General features: G+C 39.5%; 1 long non-coding RNA gene across 2 annotated transcripts; it reads left to right on the plus strand.

Annotated features, from left to right (window-relative positions):
* The first annotated feature begins 2541 nt into the window (after nt 1-2541).
* LOC118495588 lies at nt 2542-21015 on the plus strand. Of its 2 annotated transcripts, XR_004898058.1 has the most exons (3): nt 5531-5541; nt 13686-13693; nt 20813-21015. It is a non-coding gene; the product is annotated as an uncharacterized LOC118495588 (long non-coding RNA). The 2 variants fall into 2 exon arrangements; XR_004898059.1 differs by lacking the exons at nt 5531-5541; nt 13686-13693 and adding an exon at nt 2542-2633.
* Nucleotides 21016-22640: the final 1625 nt, after the last annotated feature.

Consider the following 22640-nt stretch of genomic DNA (forward strand, 5'->3'; position numbering starts at 1 on the left):
GATAATACAACAGTTCTGTAAGGAAACACATTTATATAGAATACAGTTTGGTCATTCACACAAATAATTATTTACATTTTTACAAACTTAAAACCAGCGCTGGAATGTAACTAAGTACATTTACTCCAGTACTGTACTTCAGTCCAGATGTTGAGGTACTTGTACTTTACTTGAGTCTTTTCTTTTCATGCCACTTTCTACTTCTACTCCACTACATTTGAGAGAGAAATGTTGTACTTTTTACTCCACTACATTCATCTGTTCCAGCTTTAGTTACTAGTTACTTTAGTTACTCCACTACATTCATCTGACAGCTTTAGTTACTAGTTTTACATTTACGTAAATGTCCAATATGTAATATATTTACTGAATTAAGTAAAACATGACAACAATATATCATCAGATATGAAAGAAACATGCTAAGTTCACATGCTATGTTTTTTGACATCAATACTAAAACCAGTTTTATCTCCATGTCTGTTTTTATTTTGGTCTGTGTGTTGTTGATAACTGAACATTATTTTGGTCTGTGTGTTGTTGATAACTGAACATTATTTTGGTCTGTGTGTTGTTGATAACTGAACATTATTTTGGTCCGTGTGTTGTTGATAACTGAACATTATTTTGGTCTGTGTGTTGTTAATAACTGAACATTTCCACACCCGGGTTGTCAGACACGAAACACAAACACGCAAAAACAACATGCTGCAGCCATGGTAACAGCAACCAAACAGTAGGTGTTCACCGTGTTGAGTGAGATGTTCTAACTGGTGATGAAAAGTGACTGCAGGGTTGATGGAGGTTTTACACCACGTCCTCCCCCCTCTGTTAGGGGGGTCTGTAACATACTACCCATTTGTCTAAATAGACCTTTTCTAACATACTGCTGCTTCTGTGGTGTTGGTGCTTCAAATCTGATGCCTGCAGTACGTCATAGAAGCATCAGATGAGGGGTCAGTTATCACTTTCAGAGTGTTTGGGCCTTTAGAGACCCCCCCCCGCCAGCCCCCCCCCCCAGAACTATTTATGGCAGCTGGCACACCTGGGTGAACCTTGTGACAAACACAGAACTAGTTCCTAGACTGATCATCTACCTGTTATGTATGAAGGTAAATATGGTGCAAAAAGGGAGAGCTTGTAGAATACGATGTGAGAACTTGCAGAACAAAAAATCTGAACTTGTATGTTAAAATTTGCACTTGTAGAAAATGTTCACACACCTGTATTCTGAATGTGAAGTTACAGAAAAAATATTCACAAATGTGTAGATTGATATTTACATGAACACAATGACAGCTGCAAACTTATAATGCAACATTTACTCGTATACTTTTTATTTACTCTGGTCTGCGGCTGCAGGCCCTGGAGCTCACCGCCAGTGTTTTAGTTTGACTGTTAAAAAGTGTTTAGATAATTAAAAGGTATTTATTTAGAAGCGGGCTGGCTGCTAGTTAGCTAATGCTAGCATGCTATTCCACCAAGTTTCCATGCTACATAAATAAGCCAGACAGAGTTGTCCCTCATCTGGCGATAGAAACCCTGCTTTTCCCATAGACTGTATATAAGAAGGCTTTTCCCGTTCTGTTAGCTCAGAGCTCCACAGCCTAAGTCCACAGGTACTAATTAGTTTTGCACCAAATGTATCATCAAGAGTGTTGTGAAAGTCGAGGTGCAGATTGGCCACTTTGTGATGCGAGAGAGCTCATATGTGAAGTTGCAGTGACAGATTCCAGAGGTTGTAATCACTGAGTTGTGGTTGTGATGGAAAATGAACCAGAGTAAAATAAAAAGTATACGAGTAAATGTTGCATTATAAGTTTGCAGCTGTCATTGTGTTCATCTAAATATCAATCTACACATTTGTGAATATTGTTTCTGTAACTTCACATTCAGAATACAGGTGTGTGAACATTTTCTACAAGTGCAAATTTCAACTTACAAGTTCAGATTTTTTGTTCTGCAAGTTCTCACATTGTATTCTACAAGCTCTCCCTTTTTGCACCATATTTACCTTCATAGTTATGTCCCCATCAATCATCATTCCTGTGATGCTGAATGGTTCCTCTCAACTTTAGGCAGTAGGACTGGTTTGATGGTACAGAGCCAGTCAGGGTTTTTATGGTGGAGATACAGGCAGTCAGCTGTGGGACGTCCCACGTCTCCTCTAAACCTTACTGCCAATCAGATTTAGCTCGTTGAAATGTGATTTCAGAGAAACAACTCTCTGTCACACACACACACACAGTTGAATGGACCTCTATGAATACACTGATATAACATGTCCAAATCTACGCTGCATAAAGTTATGAGTTAACTCAGTTATAAATATGTTCACGGTTGTGTTTAGAAGATGTTGAACACTACGTTTGATTTAGCAGACTAACAAGGTGACATAGTGTTGAGATGGTTTCATGTTAAACTAAAAGCTGTATCTCTGTGGGGATCCATCCCATAATGTTGTCAGATAATAAAACATAGGTTACTCTTTAAAGTCAGTTGTTGTTGAGGTGAGACGCACAGACACAGACACACACACACGTCACAAGCACACACAACAGCTTGTTGTTGACAGATTGAGACAATGTGTTCTTCCTGGTGTTAAAGTTAAACTGGTAGTTCTTCAGAAGTCTAAGGTATGATGCAGCAGCGTGTACCTGGGTGGAACTGGGAGGAAACACCTGTGTGTGTGTGTGTGTGTGTGTGTTTATTCTGATGATGTGTGTCTCTTCCTGTCTCCAGAACCTTTCTGATCTCATCAGATCACAGTTTGATTTAAAGTCAGCTTCACTCTGAAGAGGAGATCTCAACACTTCCAGGACGAGGAAGATCCCTGAAGATGGAGTTGGTTCCAAGAAGACGGAGCACACAACCTCCTCATCTGTCTGAACTAATGGACATACTTGATGTCAGAATGGTGCAGGAGAGAACAAATGAAGTCCGAATGCTGCAGGAGAGAACAAATGAAGTCCGAATGCTGCAGGAGAGAACAAATGAAGTCAGAAGAGCAAGATATGTTGCTGGAGGAGTAGGAGCAGTAGCAGGAGGAGTAGGAGCAGCAGTAGGAGTAGTATTCCAGCTCCTTGCAGCTCTGTTCACTGGGTGGGTTAGTTTTGTAGTAGGAGCGTTAGCAGTAGTAGCAGGAGGAGCTGCAGGAAGAGTTGTAGTAGCAAGAGCAGTAGCAGCAGAAGAAGCAGTAGTAGGAGCAGTAGCAGGAGGAGTAGGAGCAATAGTAGGACTAGGACTCATGGCCCTTGCAGCTCTGTTCACTGGGGGGGGTAATTTAGCAGCAGTAGGAGCGTTAGCAGTAGCAGGAGGAGCTGTAGCAGGAATGTTAGCATTAGCAGGAATGTTAGCACTAGCAGGAATGTTAGCAGTAGGAGGAGGAAGATGAGCTGTGGTTGCAAATGCAATAAAAACAAATGAAAGAGAACGAAAGTGTAAAGAAAGTAAAATGACTGGGGAAAGACTTCATGAAGATCATAGAATGGCTCAAGAAGGACCAGGGGTCTCCTTTATAAAACTGTGTGTACGCCCAAAAGCCCAAAATGGCATACGCCAAAAAAAAAGTCTGATTTATAAAACCGTGCGTACGCACACCTGTAAGCAATGTTCCCTTTATAAATCACAGATTACCTACAAGTGTGCGTACGTGAATCAGCCTTTTATCCCGCCCTGTACACGCCCATTTTTAACCATAAATAGTCAATGCAAAGCACCTCATGAATGCTGATCAGTATGTTAATGACCCTGGCAGTGGTTCTTTCGTTACACCGAATCATGCCGAATCATGATGACTTGCGGAGAAAAAGCAAAAAACTCTCAGACGCTGGTGAATTGCTGCAAATTGAATTATAATTTCGGCCTGTTGTCGCACAGTGTAGAGAAACCTGATCTATAGACTACCTTTATTAATAATATCTTCCAAAACGGCAGGCATTACGGCACTCAGGGACAGCTTCGATATACCAGACCTATATGATAAGATTTAACAGTACTATAAATGATATCCAAACAAGCCTTAGTGATAAAGGTGCAGATTATATATAATATTTATATATAAAAAAAACACTTAGCCATCTGACATTTCCCTCAGGAAACAGCCGGTTTCCCCCAGAGTGGCGAGGACCTGTATTTAGACCGAGATGGCACGGTTCTGGCGCGTTGCCCTCTCTACTGGACCCAATTCAGTACATAGATCCAAGAGCTCAGCTTTATGGAATCTAAATTGGCATATTAGCCATCGTCATCATCATGGTCCCTGAAGCCCTTTTCTCTCCTGATTCTTCCATTGGAGGTTAGTCCTCCTGCAGGGCCAGCAGTGCCGTCATGCAGCATTACGCACGGGGGTCACCGCAGTATAAATATGTTTACAACAATTAGAGTGATTGTTAACACCTTACCAAAATCACAGCATCAACTAGTCATATTCCCCCCCACCCCAAGATACAATTTGAAGATGAAAGTCTAATAGGCAAACCCACTTTTCTTCATGCAGGTTTAGTTATGAACAGTATTAAAGTGCGGACCGATAACGAGGACATTAAGTGTAACGATTGCGCGAGAGCTTAACGGCTGTTTATTCAGACTTTGACATTTGATGATATATGCACAGTATTAAAGACAGATATTTAGTTATTAACACAGTGTTCTGCCGTTATCTAATGCTAGGGTATTTAAATGCTATCCTGTATTCCATACAGTCGGGCCGTCTCCTCCTCCTGCGCTCTGTAGCGGACAATGTGACGGTGAGACAGGGCCGATTAGATATTAACGAGTTTTGATTTAAGATTTGATTTGTATTTTACAAGGTGTTTATGGAACAATTATCACAGTACAAGCGCAAATAACACTGCTGGAATTAATCTTCATGGTAACGTGGATTATATGGAGTGAAGAAATGTGCGTGAGGCATCAATACTTGAAAATATTAAGAGTAATCTTTATTCCCACATGTACGTTCTGCAGTCTGACTTCAGTTCACCACCTCACCATCTGCGTCGCCAATTCCTATTTTGTCTCCAAAATGTGCGTATGCATGGCTCAGAGTTTGCGTGGAGGACCGCACATTCTCCCGTCAAGTTAGTTTTTTATAAACCACAACCTTTGCGTGGGAAGCAGCGTATGCACATTTTCAGCCCCGTTTTGTGCGTACGCCACGTTTATAAATGAGACCCAGGAAGAAATAAAGACGTGTGAGATGTTTTATTAGAGGATTATTAGATGAGTTTCTAAAGTGGCAGGAAGAAGTCAAGTAGTTTTTTCTTTCACTAAAATACTGATGGCAGATATTGAGGGCTTGTTATTGCTCATAGTGAAAGTCTTCAGAGTCACTGCGACCCCTGAAAGGATGAAAAGTTAATAAACTCCCTCATCCAGTCAGCTGATCGCTGTCAGGAGGTCATTAATGACTTTGATCAGATGAAGGAAGAACTCAAAGACTTCAGTGTAAAGTTAAGATAGAAGCAGCAGTAAGGACCAAAAGACTAAAACTGCTGACTAACTGTTAGTGTTTGAACATTTATCTAACATACTGGACTTTTAGTAACTGAATCAGATGAACAATAATACTTTATTTGATATGTTGGACTGTTGAACTCTGGTTTAATATTAAATCTCACTCACTGTTGGACTCTGGAAGTGTTTAATATGATATTAACTTTCTGTGAACATGCTGCTGCTTATAATTCTGTCTGAAACATGATTATTTTTCTGTCAGATCCAGAGCAGAGAAAACCAGTCTGATGATCTCTGAAACATAAAGTGATGCCAACTGAGAATAGATGAGCCGTGTAGTAACGTAGCAGCTCCACCAGATGGCAGCAGCTGCAGCTGATGCACCGTGGGGGGGGGGGGCCTGAACATGTTTCACAATAAAAGCCTGGATAGAAACTCTATCTGAACTCCAAAAATTTGTCTAAAGCCGCTTTCCGACCGGAGGGATTTTTGCAGTTCTTAGAACATAACATTCCTAGAACTCTTTTTTTCTCGTGTTCCGACTGGACCAATTTGGGGATTTTTAAGTTCCTCTGACCACAGTTCCTGTAACTCTTTCAGCTCCTACTTCAGGTCAGGGTATTTTCACTGTTCCCTTTTCAGCATAGGGACCTAGGTCAACGAGGGTCGGGTTTCTGGTACAGACAGACCAGCAACGGGACAATTTTCACCATCTTATTCATCACTAAATTCACTTCTGACAACGTTTTAGGCGAGAAATTAACTGTTTACATTTCGAATAAAGGCAGCCTTGCGAAAATCGTTGCCAGCAGGAGCCTGCCCCGGCCGCTAGCTCGTCGCTCGGCCAGTCCTGCTCAGAGACCCCGCTGAAATAAGATCAACGGGAACATGTGATTAACTGTCTTTTCGGAGTTGAACTCCACACACACACACACACACACACACACACACACACAGCCACAGCGCAGCAGCAGAGGCGGGGCAGAGAGAGATTCCCGTATCTCATCGGGAGACATGTTTAAATTATAGCATAGGCTATATATATTAGATTTAGTATTTAATTCATACGTTATAAATACATTTGTTTTCTGATTTGAACGCTATAGACCATTGCCTTTCCTATAACTACGTTCCTGTAACTACTTGGTCGGAAAGCGGCTTATATGTTTCTCTTTGTGTGTAAATGAAGAAAAATAACAACAATGTAATAATAAAAAATTCTCCCAGAGGACTTCTAACTTCCTCATTATATTCTGTTGTTCCTCATGAAGTCACACCCTGACTGAGGCAGTTTTCTGTCAAATATTAATAAAATGTCTGCTTGAAATGAGTTTGCTCAGAGTGTCTTCACTGGATCATCAGCAGCTTTTGGAGTCTGTTGAACTTTCTGCTCAACTTTCTTCAATAAATGACAATTTCTCTTTGTTATATCATTTTATTTAATAGACTTAGTCCTTGCCTCACTAGAAACATCATATATATTCACATACATACATAACAAGATAGAATTAATGTTCTGAATCTGTTGATGTGTTGAAACATTGAATGTGAATCAGTGTAATAAAGTTGAGGTCAAACCCAGTAAAACTTGTGATGTTTAGTATTTGATATCAAACATTGTTGATATCAATAATTGGAGGACGTAGAGACAGAAACTCACCACCTTTTGGTCATGTTTCCTTTCATGTTTCAGTTGGACCTCAAGACATGATCAGCCAATCAGAAAACACTCCTATTATTATTATTATAAATACAGAAGATAATCACTTTGGGAGTCTGATAACTGACCATGTGAAACTAAGTTTATTATCCAATCAGAAAGAGGATCTGAACATTTTTTATTTGGTGACTCCTTTTGTCTCAGTGAGTTTCTCTGGTTCTATTTAGTATTTTATTGGTTGTTAAGCTGATTATGTTTCATAGTTGTAAACTTTATTAACCCTCATGTTGTCCTCGGAGAAAATTGACCTGTTAAAAAAAAAAAAATTATATCAGAAATATGGGACGCCGAAAATGTCTAAAAAAGTGACTAAACATTGGGAAAACCGTTAATGTTTGTGTGGAAAAAGCAACAAAAACAATGATAAAAATGTCAAAAACTAACAAAAAAACGGAGGGAAAACTTCACAAAAGCTATAAAAATGTAAAAAGAAACCAATAACTGTGAAAAAAGCAAAAGAAATGTTGAGAAGGAACAACAAGAGAGGTGTTTTCATGGTCAAAAGGAAGACAAGGGTTAAAAAGTGTCCTGAAGTCAATAAAGTTTAGATTTGAAGGAGAAGATCAACCAGCAGTGATGTTTCCTGTTGACCAGCAGGTGGTGAAAGAAACTAACTGGAGCTGAAACAGCCACTGGAGCTGGAAATTATACATCCTTTATAGTTTACATAGTTTAATAACATGGAAATATCATCACTGTCAAATATCAATCTAAGCAGCTGTTAATAAACTGTCATATCATCTACCTCATAAAGACACCACTTACATTAATCATCCCATATTTATTCCAGCAGCCTTTGCACTCGGCACTATTGTCTTACTCTTAACAAAGTCCATTGTTGTTGTTGTTTAATATATATAGTTATATTTATATCTTTATATTTTTAATATATATAGTATTGTCTAACTCTTGACCCGTGTGTTTTCTTCAGGTTGAATTTGACCAGTTTTCTAAATATCTTCATCAGAAATCTGGATTTCTCTTTAACTACCTAGTTTTAATTACCCCAAAATAACACGGATGATTCTTTACAAGTACAACAGAAGATCAGATCTCTACTCTCATTACATTTTGGGTGTTTTATTCAATGTTTTGAAACAGTATCCTGACTGAACGTTGACATATACAAGTCTGTGATTATTCTTCCTTTATATATTATAATATTAGTCTAAATCAGGGGTCACCAACACGGGGCCCATGGGCACCAGGTAGCCCCCAAGGACCACATGAGGAGCCCTCAGACCTGTTCTAAAAATGAAAATTTATTATTGATATTATCTGTTTCCCACCTTGTTAAGTCATTGTTGATAATTATTGATAATGAGAAATCATAAACGTGATCAGTGTCTTCACATAGATGAGTATCATTAATCATTAATAATCATATATAACTAAAGGCAAACTGAGCAAATTAGTTATTTCAGAAGAGTGTATCAAACTGGTAGCCCTTCGTCTGACTCAGTACCCATGAAGTAGCTCTCAGTTTCTAAAAGGTTGGTGACCCCTGCTCTAAATAATTCATCATTTCTGCTTAAATAAAATCAAGAATTAGGTAATTTCATATAAATGAGGTTTACTGACCGTGAATTCCAAAACTAAGTGTAAAACTTGGTAATAAGTTATTTAGTGGTGTTTATACATGGTAGAGATAAGAAGAGTTAAAGTCAAAGAAAGCTCCAGAAGTCTCGAAAAAAGAGAGAAAAACGTCAGAGAAAGTGTTGATTATTTTGACCGGGAGGACCAGCGTCCATGGTGGAATGGAAGACAACACGATGTACATTGTTGTTGTTGTTTATTATATATAGTTATAGTTATATCTTTATGTCAGGGACAAAGGTATGAGGAGAACAGGAGTTTTCATTGAAAGAGGTTTTTATTAACCTTAAAAAATGCTAAACAATATAAACCAAGAACTTAATATCTGGGCCTTTTAAAAGATGTCAAACTCCAACATGGCAGCTCATGGTATGTCTGGATTGCCCCAACATGGCAGCTCATGGTATGTCTGGATTGGCAGCCTCAGGATTTAACAGTCCTTCACCTTTGGCCTGGCCTTTTCTCCACCAGGAAGGACCGGCCCTCCAGCATGGTAACAAAGAACAAAACATGATGATTAATAGAACACAACAATGATTATTTAACCTACAATTTAAAATGTGTGCACTCCATTTAAACAGTGTAAGACTCAAAGTAAATACATATGTAGATTATAAATCATATTAACAGTGTTTAGACTACTTTAGTGATCATGAATTGTTGGGGGTGTGGCCAGGCCGGCGATTGCTATAGACGACCTAGGCGATTGCCTAGGGCGTCAAACGTGTTGGGGGTGCCGTGTCGCCCTTAGGTCTACTTCCCATTAATATTAGATATATATATAGAATTAGAATGACAAGCGAAATAAAATGTGATTATTAAACATGATCATCCTAGGGCGCCCCCTCAGCCACACGTTTACTTGTCAACCTTTCATTACGCGACGTTTCCAGTCTACGGGTCAGACTCAAACACACGGAGCTCTGAAGCAGACCTTTGGGTCGCTTAGTGTCCTCTCTCGCTGTAGAAATAGAGACGAGCAGCCTTCTTAGTGTCCTCTCTCTCTGTAGAAATAGAGACGAGCAGCCTTCTTAGTGTCCTCTCTCGCTGTAGAAATAGAGACGAGCAGCCTTCTTAGTGTCCTCTCTCTCTGTAAAAATAGAGACGAGCAGCCTTCTTAGTGTCCTCTCTCTGTAGAAATAGAGACGAGCAGCCTTCTTAGTGTCCTCTCTCTCTGTAAAAATAGAGACGGGCAGCCTTCTTAGTGTCCTCTCTCGCTGTAGAAATAGAGACGAGCAGCCTTCTTAGTGTCCTCTCTCTCTGTAGAAATAGAGACGAGCAGCCTTCTTAGTGTCCTCTCTCTCTGTAGAAATAGAGACGAGCAGCCTTCTTAGTGTCCTCTCTCTGTAGAAATAGAGACGAGCAGCCTTCTTAGTGTCCTCTCTCTCTGTAGAAATAGAGACGAGCAGCCTTCTTAGTGTCCTCTCTCTCTGTAGAAATAGAGACGGAGCAGCCTTCTTAGTGTCCTCTCTCTCTGTAGAAATAGAGACGAGCAGCCTTCTTAGTGTCCTCTCTCGCTGTAGAAATAGAGACGAGCAGCCTTCTTAGTGTCCTCTCTCTCTGTAGAAATAGAGACGAGCAGCCTTCTTAGTGTCCTCTCTCTCTGTAGAAATAGAGACGAGCAGCCTTCTTAGTGTCCTCTCTCTCTGTAGAAATAGAGACGGAGCAGCCTTCTTAGTGTCCTCTCTCTCTGTAGAAATAGAGACGAGCAGCCTTCTTAGTGTCCTCTCTCGCTGTAGAAATAGAGACGAGCAGCCTTCTTAGTGTCCTCTCTCTCTGTAGAAATAGAGACGAGCAGCCTTCTTAGTGTCCTCTCTCTCTGTAACAATAGAGACGAGCAGCGGCACAGACACGGAGCTGCTGCAGCGCGTCTTCCCTGGTCTGGACAGCTTCAGGTTTACAATGGACGCGCTCTGCTGTGGACATGCTGCAGCAGATGTGTCCCTATTTCTGCATAGTTTTGTGTTTCCACCTCCGATGTAGAGCAGCGTTCAGCCACTTCCCTAAACTGTCTCATTCAGAGACCAGAGACCCAAACGGGGCTCTGAGTCTGTCAGGAGGTCTGAGATCTACCGGATCAGCAGAGATATCACGTAATGCACAGCAGGCTATGGTGCAGGTGGATTATTTTCTGAAATATAGTGACTTTATTCTTGTAATAGCCTGTTGTATTGTCACTTTATTTTTCCCAAAATATCACAACTCCTCCAAACCTCAGAGAACACAGATGAGATATTCTGTATTTTGAATGTGCACAAAGTTTTGAACATGAGCAGAAATCTTGCTGAAACACATCTGAAATATTACAGTCCAGGGGTTTATTAATCCATTAAAATGAATTAATGTATCATTCAGGTGAATAATTTTAATATGCACATTTAAGGAGGTTATTTCCTCAACAAAACAAGCAAAAGTGTGAAGAGTAAATGATGCTAGGCTACATGAGTGCTGACTCAGATAGAATTAGAAACATCGATCCAAAGGAGAATAAATAGATGAAGGCAATGCAGAACGCCTGACAGCCTTACTGCAATATATTCCATTATGTTTTTATATTTGGATTGTAATCGATGTTTCCCTTTGGATAAAGATATTTCCAGCATAAATTGATTCAGAAAAAGGTAAAAAAAAAAATAAGTGCACAAAAATTCACCAGAACGCAGGAAATTATGTATTTAATGCTCAAAATGTTCAGGGGGTGGACCCCCAGACCACCCCATCATAAGTCACCATGCACACAGATCTGGTAACAAAACCTCAGCCTTTGGGTTGCCAGACCAGTTACAATTAGACCAAATGTTGGTGGCATCTAACTTACATGGAAGCTAGAAACTAAAATGAACATACAAAACTCAATCTCGCCTAGGGCTATAACCAGCCCTGACTGTAAAGTCAACCTGTGTAGTAAACAGAATAGGGGGACATTGTGGACAATATTATTAATATTATTATATACCATTGCTGGCTGTTGTTACCATGTGGAGCTTTTGGCCATCACACTGTAAAAAGTAGTTAGTGAAACGTTAAAAAAGTTAGTGTTGTTGCTGGTGACTAAACCACTGACTGTATATATGTATATTGAAGAGATACTGTCGTTAAAGACCAGCTGATCGCTGCCCGATTCTGTGAATGAATGCCCGCATTGCATTGTGGGATATTGGCTTTGAATGCGTGTCAGTAGCTCGGATCATATCGTAATGTTCTGTATTACAGCATACTGTAATATTTCACCGGTAATAAGACCAAAATATTATTAAAATAAAGAAATGTATACCATGATAACATCTAAATAAATGTTGATAGATGTAGCATCTGTAATGCTACAGACCACTGTGAACTGGCAGGTTTTAATGTTACAGACCACTGTGAACTGGCAGGTTTTAATGTTACAGACCACTGTAAACTGGCAGGTTTTAATGTTACAGACCACTGTGAACTGGCAGGTTTTAATGTTACAGACCACTGTGAACTGGCAGGTTTTAATGTTACAGACCACTGTTTTTTGCAAGTAGTTTAAAGGGTAAACATGTATTGTTATTAGGGCTGAAGGATTAATTGCATTTGCAATTATATTGCAATATGTTAAAACACGATTTCCTAATCGCAAAGGCTGCGAGGGAGAGGCAGGCAGGCAGGCAGGAGATGGTTTGAGCTTGAGGATTTATTGTAACAAAAAATGGCAGCACAGAGACTGGAAAAGGCACACGGAAAAACTCAGAGGGAAAACTTACAAAATCATGCACGGAGAAATCAAAAAAACCACAACAACAGGCTGAAACACGCTGAAAGGACCAGGACACAAACTGACGGCAAAACACAAGCAGATCTGACAACAGACAAAGGAAACACCGGGGCTAAATAAACTAGGTAACGAGAAGACGCAAGACAGGTGACACCAGGGCTGGGGAACAGGTGGAGCACATCAGACAATCACACAGGCGGGAAAACACAGGAAGTCAAACTAGACATGACAAGACAGAAAACAGACTATCAAAATAAAACAGGAAACAGAACATAAACAGGGAAATACACAACAGGGAACAGAAATATACACAGACCACGGAGTACAATAACCACAACAGGAAACATACAGAAATAATAATAACAGGCAACAGAAATGTTCAAAACCACAACACTAAGTGTGGTGAAGCCACATATTTCTTTTTATATTTCTGCAATCGGCACTTTAGTGTGATTAGTTTACACCAGGCGGTCAGTGCTCAATATACTACTGTGTTTGAAGTAGTTAAATAAAAGATGTCATTCATATAAATTCATCATCACATCCAGGCCTGGCCTCCATAAAGAACAGTTAGTTTAATCTATCTAATCGTGTGTTGTTCATACTATGCAATGATTTATTGTTTGTCTTTGTTGAATAATACAGAAGACAAAGAGCTTAAAAAATAATCGCATAAGGCGCAACTAGACTGAGCATCTACCTGTTATGTCCACATCAATCATCATTCCTTTATTTTTGTGGCCTTTATTGACAGGACGACATGAAAGGGGAGAGAGAGGGGGAATGACATGCAGCAAAAGGCCGCTGGTCAGAGTCCGGCCCGCTGCACCAAGGAGTAAACCTCTATATATGGGCGCCTGTTCTACCAACTGAGCTAACCGGGCGCCCATCAATCATCATTCCTGTGCTGCTGTCACACCCTGAGCTGAATGTTTCCTCTCAACTTTAGGCAGTGGGACTGGTTTGATGGCACAGAGCCAGTCAGAGTCTTCATGGTGGTAATACAGGCAGTCAGCTGTGGGACGTCCCACGTCTCCTCTAAACATTACTGCCAATCAGATTTAGCTCGTTAAAATGTGATTTCAGAGAAACAACTCAGAGGACTGAAAGCTGAGAGACAGACTGAGTGCGCTCAGTAGCTTCTTCACCTGGACCACCTCACACAGCTGACAGACACACAGGTAAGAACACACACACACACACACACACACACACACACACACACACACACACATAATAACTGAACTTGTAACAGCTTTGTTGCAAAGCACGATTAGATCTTGTGTTTGTTGAGTTAAAACCAAATTATTGTTGTATAAGCATAGCAAGCATCATAGCAAAAAGGCTAACAAAGGTAAGAGTTCTACATGAGCCCTTCATTCATGACATGGATATCATAATCATACAGAGAGATCATAGTTACATACCTTCATCTTTTGATCCTTTCTCCTCTTCTTCTTTTCTTTATTTTCTAAATTGGTCACCTGATGGCTTTGACCTTTTCCTGCCCATCTCTGGGATTATTTGGCCCTCCAAAATCACCCCCCCCCCCACCCCAACACTGTCACTCAACCAACACGGGGCCCGCGGGCACCAGGTAGCCCCCAAGGACCACATGAGGAGCCCTCAGGCCTGTTCTAAAAATGAAAATTTATTATTGATATTATCTGTTTCCCACCTTGTGAAGTCATTGTTGATAATTATTGATAATGAGAAATCATAAACGTGATCAGTGTCTTCACATAGATGACTATCATTAATCATTAATAATCATAATTAACTAAAGGCAAACTGAACAAATTTGTTATTTCAGAAGAGCGTATCAAACTGGTAGCCCTTCATATGACTCAGTACCCATGAAGTAGCTCTCAGTTTCTAAAAGGTTGGTGACCCCTGGTCTAAATAATTCATCATTTCTGCTTTTATAAAATCAAGAATTAGGTAATTTCCTATAAATGAGGTTTACTGACCATGAATTCCAAAACTAAGTGTAAAACTTGGTAATAAGTTATTTAGTGGTGTTAATACATGGTAGAGATAAGAAGAGTTAAAGTCAAAGAAAGCTCCAGAAGTCTCGAAAAAAGAGAGAAAAACCTCAGAGAAGGTGTTGATTTTTTTGACCGTGAGGACCAGCGTCCATGGTGGAATGGAAGACAACACGATGTACATTGTTGTTGTTGTTTATTATATATAGTTATATTTATATCTTTATGTCAGGGACAAAGGTATGAGGAGAACAGGAGTTTTCATTGAAAGAGGTTTTTATTATTTTATTTATTATTATTTTATTATATTAAAAAATGCTGAACAATATAAACCAAGAACTTAATATCTGGGCCTTTTAAAAGATGTCAAACCCCAACATGGCAGCTCATGGTATGGCTGGATTGCTCCCCCCAACATGGCAGCTCATGGTATGGCTGGGTTGCCCCCCCCCCCCCCAACATGGCAGCTCATGGTATGTCTGGATTGGCAGCCTCAGGATTTAACAGTCCTTCACCTTTGGCCTGGCCTTTTCTCCACCAGGAAGGACCGGCCCTCCAGCATGGTAACAAAGAACAAACATGATGATTAATAGAACACAACAATGATTATTTAACCTACAATTTAAAATGTCTGCACTCCATTTAAACAGTGTAAGGCTCAAAGTAAATACATATGTAGATTATGAATCATATTAACAGTGTTTAGACTACTTTAGTGATCATGAATTGTTGGGGGTGTGGCCAGGCCGGCTATTGCCTAGGGCGTCAAACGTGTTGGGGGTGCCGTGTCGCCCTTAGGTCTACTTCCCATTAATATTAGATATATATATCAGTTTGTCTTTCTAATTATATATATATATATATATATATATATATATATATATATATATATATATATATATATATATATATATATATATATATATATATATATAGAATTAGAATGACAAGCGAAATAAAATGTGATTATTAAACATGATCATCCTAGGGCGCCCCCGCAGCCACACGTTTACTTGTCAACCTTTCATTACGCGACGTTTCCAGTCTACGGGTCAGACTCAAACACACGGAGCTCTGAAGCAGACCTGTGGGTCGCTTAGTGTCCTCTCTCTCTGTAGAAATAGAGACGAGCAGCCTTCTTAGTGTCCTCTCTCTCTGTAGAAATAGAGACGAGCAGCCTTCTTAGTGTCCTCTCTCTCTGTAGAAATAGAGACGAGCAGCCTTCTTAGTGTCCTCTCTCGCTGTAGAAATAGAGACGAGCAGCCTTCTTAGTGTCCTCTCTCTCTGTAGAAATAGAGACGGGCAGCCTTCTTAGTGTCCTCTCTCTCTGTAGAAATAGAGACGAGCAGCCTTCTTAGTGTCCTCTCTCGCTGTAGAAAGAGAGACGAGCAGCCTTCTTAGTGTCCTCTCTCGCTGTAGAAATAGAGACGGAGCAGCCTTCTTAGTGTCCTCTCTCTCTGTAGAAATAGAGACGAGCAGCCTTCTTAGTGTCCTCTCTCTCTGTAGAAATAGAGACGAGCAGCCTTCTTAGTGTCCTCTCTCGCTGTAGAAATAGAGACGAGCAGCCTTCTTAGTGTCCTCTCTCGCTGTAGAAATAGAGACGAGCAGCCTTCTTAGTGTCCTCTCTCTCTGTAGAAATAGAGACGAGCAGCCTTCTTAGTGTCCTCTCTCGCTGTAGAAATAGAGACGAGCAGCCTTCTTAGTGTCCTCTCTCGCTGTAGAAATAGAGACGAGCAGCCTTCTTAGTGTCCTCTCTCTCTGTAGAAATAGAGACGGGCAGCCTTCTTAGTGTCCTCTCTCTCTGTAGAAATAGAGACGAGCAGCCTTCTTAGTGTCCTCTCTCGCTGTAGAAAGAGAGACGAGCAGCCTTCTTAGTGTCCTCTCTCGCTGTAGAAATAGAGACGGAGCAGCCTTCTTAGTGTCCTCTCTCTCTGTAGAAATAGAGACGAGCAGCGGCACAGACACGGAGCTGCTGCAGCGCGTCTTCCCTGGTCTGGACAGCTTCAGGTTTACAATGGACGCGCTCTGCTGTGGACATGCTGCAGCAGATGTGTCCCTATTTCTGCATAGTTTTGTGTTTCCACCTCCGATGTAGAGCAGCGTTCAGCCACTTCCCTAAACTGTCTCATTCAGAGACCAGAGACCCAAACGGGGCTCTGAGTCTGTCAGGAGGTCTGAGATCTACCGGATCAGCAGAGATATCACGTAATGCACAGCAGGCTATGGTCAGGTGGATTATTTTCTGAAATATTGTGACTTTATTCTTGTAATAGCCTGTTGTATTATCACTTTATTTTTCTCAAAATATCACAACTCCTCCAAACCTCAGAGAACACAGATGAGATATTCTGTATTTTGAATGTGCACAAAGTTTTGAACATGAGCAGAAATCTTGCTGAAACACATCTGAAATATTACAGTCCAGCGGTTTATTAATCCATTAAAATGAATTAATGTATCATTCAGGTGAATAATTTTAATATGCACATTTAAGGAGGTTATTTCCTCAACAAAACAAGCAAAAGTGTGAAGAGTAAATGATGCTAGGCTACATGAGTGCTGACTCAGATAGAATTAGAAACATCGATCCAAAGGAGAATAAATAGATGAAGGCAATGCAGAACGCCTGACAGCCTTACTGCAATATATTCCATTATGTTTTTATATTTGGATTGTAATCTATGTTTCCCTTTGGATAAAGATATTTCCAGCATAAATTGATTCAGAAAAAGGTAAAAAAAATAAATAAGTGCATAAAAATTCACCAGAATGCAGGAAATTATGTATTTAATGCTCAAAATTTTCAGGGGGTGGACCCCCAGACCACCCCATCATAAGTCACCATGCACACAGATCTGGTAGGGGGGGGGCAAAACTCACTCTCGCCTAGGGCTATAACCGGCCCTGACTGTAAAGTCAACCTGTGTAGTAAACAGAATAGGGGGACATTGTGGACAATATTATTAATATTATTATATACCATTGCTGGCTGTTGTTACCATGTGGAGCTTTTGGCCATCACACTGTAAAAAGTAGTTAGTGAAACGTTAAAAAAGTTAGTGTTGTTGCTGGTGACTAAACCACTGACTGTATATATGTATATTGAAGAGATACTGTCGTTAAAGACCAGCTGATCGCTGCCCGATTCTGTGAATGAATGCCCGCATTGCATTGTGGGATATCGGCTTTGAATGCGTGTCAGTAGCTCGGATCATATCGTAATGTTCTGTATTACAGCATACTGTAATATTTCACCGGTAATAAGACCAAAATATTATTAAAATAAAGAAATGTATACCATGATAACATCTAAATAAATGTTGATAGATGTAGCATCTGTAATGTTACAGACCACTGTGAACTAGCAGGTTTTAATGTTACAGACCACTGTGAACTGGCAGGTTTTAATGTTACAGACCACTGTGAACTGGCAGGTTTTAATGTTGCAGACCACTGTTTTTTGCAAGTAGTTTAAAGGGTAAACATGTATTGTTATTAGGGCTGAACGATTAATTGCATTTGCAATTATATTGCAATATGTTAAAACGCGATTTCCTAATCGCAAAGGCTGCGAGGGAGAGGCAGGCAGGCAGGAGATGGTTTGAGCTTGAGGATTTATTGTAACAAAAAATGGCAGCACAGAGACTGGAAAAGGCACACGGAAAAACTCAGAGGGAAAACTTACAAAATCATGCAGGGAGAAATCAAAAAAACCACAACAACAGGCTGAAACACGCTGAAAGGACCAGGACACAAACTGACGGTAAAACACAAGCAGATCTGACAACAGACGAAGGAAACACCGGGGCTAAATAAACTAGGTAACGAGAAGACGCAAGACAGGTGACACCAGGGCTGGGGAACAGGTGGAGCACATCAGACAATCACACAGGCGGGAAAACACAGGAAGTCAAACTAGACATGACAAGACAGAAAACAGACTATCAAAATAAAACAGGAAACAGAACATAAACAGGGAAATACACAACAGGGAACAGAAATATACACAACAAAATATACACAGACCACGGAGTACAATAACCACAACAGGAAACATACAGAAATAATAATAACAGGCAACAGAAATGTTCAAAACCACAACACTAAGTGTGGTGAAGCCACATATTTCTTTTTATATTTCTGCAATCGGCACTTTAGTGTGATTAGTTTACACCAGGCGGTCAGTGCTCAATATACTACTGTGTTTGAAGTAGTTAAATAAAAGATGTCATTCATATAAATTCATCATCACATCCAGGCCTGGCCTCCATAAAGAACAGTTAGTTTAATCTATCTAATCGTGTGTTGTTCATACTATGCAATGATTTATTGTTTGTCTTTGTTGAATAATACAGAAGACAAAGAGCTTAAAAAATAATCACATAAGGCGCAACTAGTTCCTAGACTGAGCATCTACCTGTTATGTCCACATCAATCATCATTCCTTTATTTTTGTGGCCTTTATTGACAGGACGACATGAAAGGGGAGAGAGAGGGGGAATGACATGCAGCAAAAGGCCGCTGGTCAGAGTCGGGCCTGCTGCACCAAGGAGTAAACCTCTATATATGGGCGCCTGCTGTACCAACTGAGCTAACTGGGCGCCCATCAATCATCATTCCTGTGCTGCTGTCACACCCTGAGCTGAATGTTTCCTCACAACTTTAGGCAGTGGGACTGGTTTGATGGCACTGAGCCAGTCAGAGTTTTCATGGTGGTAATACAGGCAGTCAGCTGTGGGACGTCCCACGTCTCCTCTAAACATTACTGCCAATCAGATTTAGCTCGTTAAAATGTGATTTCAGAGAAACGACTCAGAGGACTGAAAGCTGAGAGACAGACTGAGTGCGCTCAGTAGCTTCTTCACCTGCACCACCTCACACAGCTGACAGACACACAGGTAAGAACACACACACACACACACAAACACACACACACACACACACACACACACACACACACACACACACACACACACACACACACACATAATAACTGAACTTGTAACAGCTTTGTTGCAAAGCACAATTAGATCTCGTGTTTGTTGAGTTAAAACCAAATTATTGTTGTATCAGCATAGCAAGCATCATAGCAAAAAGGCTAACAAAGGTAAGAGTTCTACATGAGCCCTTCATTCATGACATGGATACCATAATCATACAGAGAGATCATAGTTACATACCTTCATCTTTTGATCCTTTCTCCTCTTCTTCTTTTCTTTATTTTCTAAATTGGTCACCTGATGGCTTTGACCTTTTCCTGTCCATCTCTGGGATTATTTGGCCCTCCAAAATCACCCCAACACTGTCACTCAGAAGTCAAGACTAAACCAATTCACCTTGGTGACAGGTGACCACATGATGGTTTTGTATATTTTTATTAACCATTTCACACAATTCAGAAAAACTAAAATGTGCAGGAACTATAGGACAGTATTTATAATTATAGGAACAAAATGTGTGTTATTTGCAGTGATGGGCAAGTTACTTATAAAAAGAAATTAAAGTCACTAGTTACTTCAGAAAGTAACTATTGCGTTACTTTTAAGTAAATCTTTAAATGCTCAAATGTGACCCCACCTCCACCTACCCCTCTTTAACAGAACTTAAAATACATGTGCATGTTCAATTATTTATGATAAATCTGAATATTATAATGAAATGGACACTTAATACAATACATTATTAACAGAAACAATGTACACCAATCTAAACTATTTTAATGTTGCTGTGGGACAAAGTGCCATGTATGTAGATATTCTGTTTATATAGTGGATCGATACTAATAACACAATAGATGTTTTGGAACTTTTGATATTTATTGCCCCTCAACAGACCACAACTGGGCAACATTAAATTATGCTTGTTAAGCACTATACCAAAAATAAATAACAAATATATACACTCTTTGTAGACAATTGGTAGATATACTGTACTTCAAGTATTTTCTTCCTCGAAAAAGTAGAACAGTAACAATATGAGGTGCTTTCAATGTAACTGAAAAGTGCAATGTATAGCTATATATATATATATATATATATATATATATATATATATATATATATATATATATATATATATATATTGTGTTGAAGAGAAGACCACATGAATATCCTCTTATATATTTATTGAATATCAGATGAGTATTATTGTTGATGTTGTCTGAGGTCAGTTTCCTCTGCTGCTCTAACTCAGAGTTTTCTTTTGGGGGGTGTGTGTGTGTGTGTGTGTGTGTGTGTGTGTGTGTGTGTGTGTGTGTGTGTGTGTGTGTGTGTGTGTGTGTTTATTCTGATGATGTGTGTCTCTTCCTGTCTCCAGAACCTTTCTGATCTCATCAGATCACAGTTTGATTTAAAGTCAGCTTCTTCATCACTCTGAAGAGGAGATCTCAACTCTTCAGGAGGACCAGGAGACCTGGAGATGGCTCACAGACCAAGAAGAGACTTCCCTCCTCATCTCTCTGAATTAATGGACAAACTTAAAGAACATGCAGCTTCATTCATCAGAGAGTTTGACAGCAGTGAATCCAGGACGAGACAGATTGTAGGAGAGTTTAGGGAGATAGCTGATGAAGTCAGAATAATGCGGAGAGATAATACAGTAGGAGTCGTTACTGCAGTATTAGCGTGTGGACTCGGGGTTGTTGGAGCTCCGTTCACTGCGGGGGTGACTTTAGCAATAACAGCAACAGGAGCAGCTGTTATTGGTGCATCATTTAAAATGAAGAAAGAGAAACAGAAAGAATGTGTAGACAAAGTAAAAGAACTGAGGAAAGAGTTTATTGACATCGTTAAGCCGCTGAAGAACGACCTGGAAGAAATAAAGAAGACGTGTGAGAAGTTGGAGCGATGCAAAGACAATCGAGTGTCTCAACTGGAAGGAAGGATTGAAGAAGTCTTGGATGACGTTTCAACAATGAGGAAAGTCCTTAGATTGACTGAGATCCCTGAGAAAGATGAAAAGTTGAGAGAGTACGTCATCCAGGCAGCTGATAGCTGTCAGAAAGTGGTTGATGAGTTTGATCAGATGAAGAATTAACTCAAAGACTTCAGAAGAAAGTGAAGAAGTGAGAAGAAAAGGCCTCGTTCACACTGAAACATCAAGTCATTTCTAAAAAATCTACTTTTAATTCTTTCTCTGAACATGAATATTAGGGAAGAAAAGGATTCTGTCTGAGGGCTTTTATTTTGAAACAGAGTAAAGAAATATCAGGATTTATAATAGTTGATTAATATCTTTAGAAGTTAAGTTTATGTTCAGTTTAATATACTCAGTGTTGATTGATTAGACTGAGATGATGATAATATTTGGGGATTATTGTTTTCATGTTTTTCTTGTTAATTAAGAAAATGTTGATTGATTTATTCTGTTAATGTTTGTAACCGTAGCGATGTTAGTTTAATGTCTCTGTTCTGTTGTTGTTGTTGATATATTTCCTGTTTTATTGATTTTATTTCATGTTGATTTGAGTTCTGTCTTCTGATTGGTCACCAACACCAGACATCATCCAATCAGAACCCTGATGTTGTTTTACACTTTTTTAATAATCAATCCAGCTTTTATTCTCTTAAAAAGGATTTTTTGGCATTTTAGGCTTTTATTAGTGACAGCTTTGAAAGAATTACAACAGAATTAGAACAGATGGAGTTGGTCTTGTTTTAAAGTAACAGCTGATATGTTTCATTAAATATAAAATCTACCCTTGAAGTAGTTTCATCTTCATTTGGTAGTTTTAAGGTTTTTGACATATTTCTGCTAGTTTCATGTTTTTATGCTGTTAAATATATATTATAAAATATGTTTTATTGATCATTAATATTACAAGATACAAGTTCCCAAAGAAGGAGGGAGGAAGCTGTTTGACATCCAACCATCAATTCAATCTGGGAATATCCAGAATAATTATATTTTTATATGAAATTTAATAAATGTAGTTTATGATGTGTTACATTTTCCTTCATAACTCTCTGAACACTTTAAATACACGAGTCATCTTCTGTTATAAGAAACATATTCAGTGTGTCTCCATTAATGTGTTTCTGTAGAGTCTGGTCCTGGATTAGGACTTTATATTCATGTAGAGTCTGGTCCTGGAGTTGGACTTTATATTCATGTAGAGTCTGGTCCTGTAGTTGGACTTTATATT

This window comes from Sander lucioperca, chromosome 8, assembly GCF_008315115.2.
Source record: "Sander lucioperca isolate FBNREF2018 chromosome 8, SLUC_FBN_1.2, whole genome shotgun sequence".
NCBI lineage: Eukaryota > Metazoa > Chordata > Actinopteri > Perciformes > Percidae > Sander > Sander lucioperca.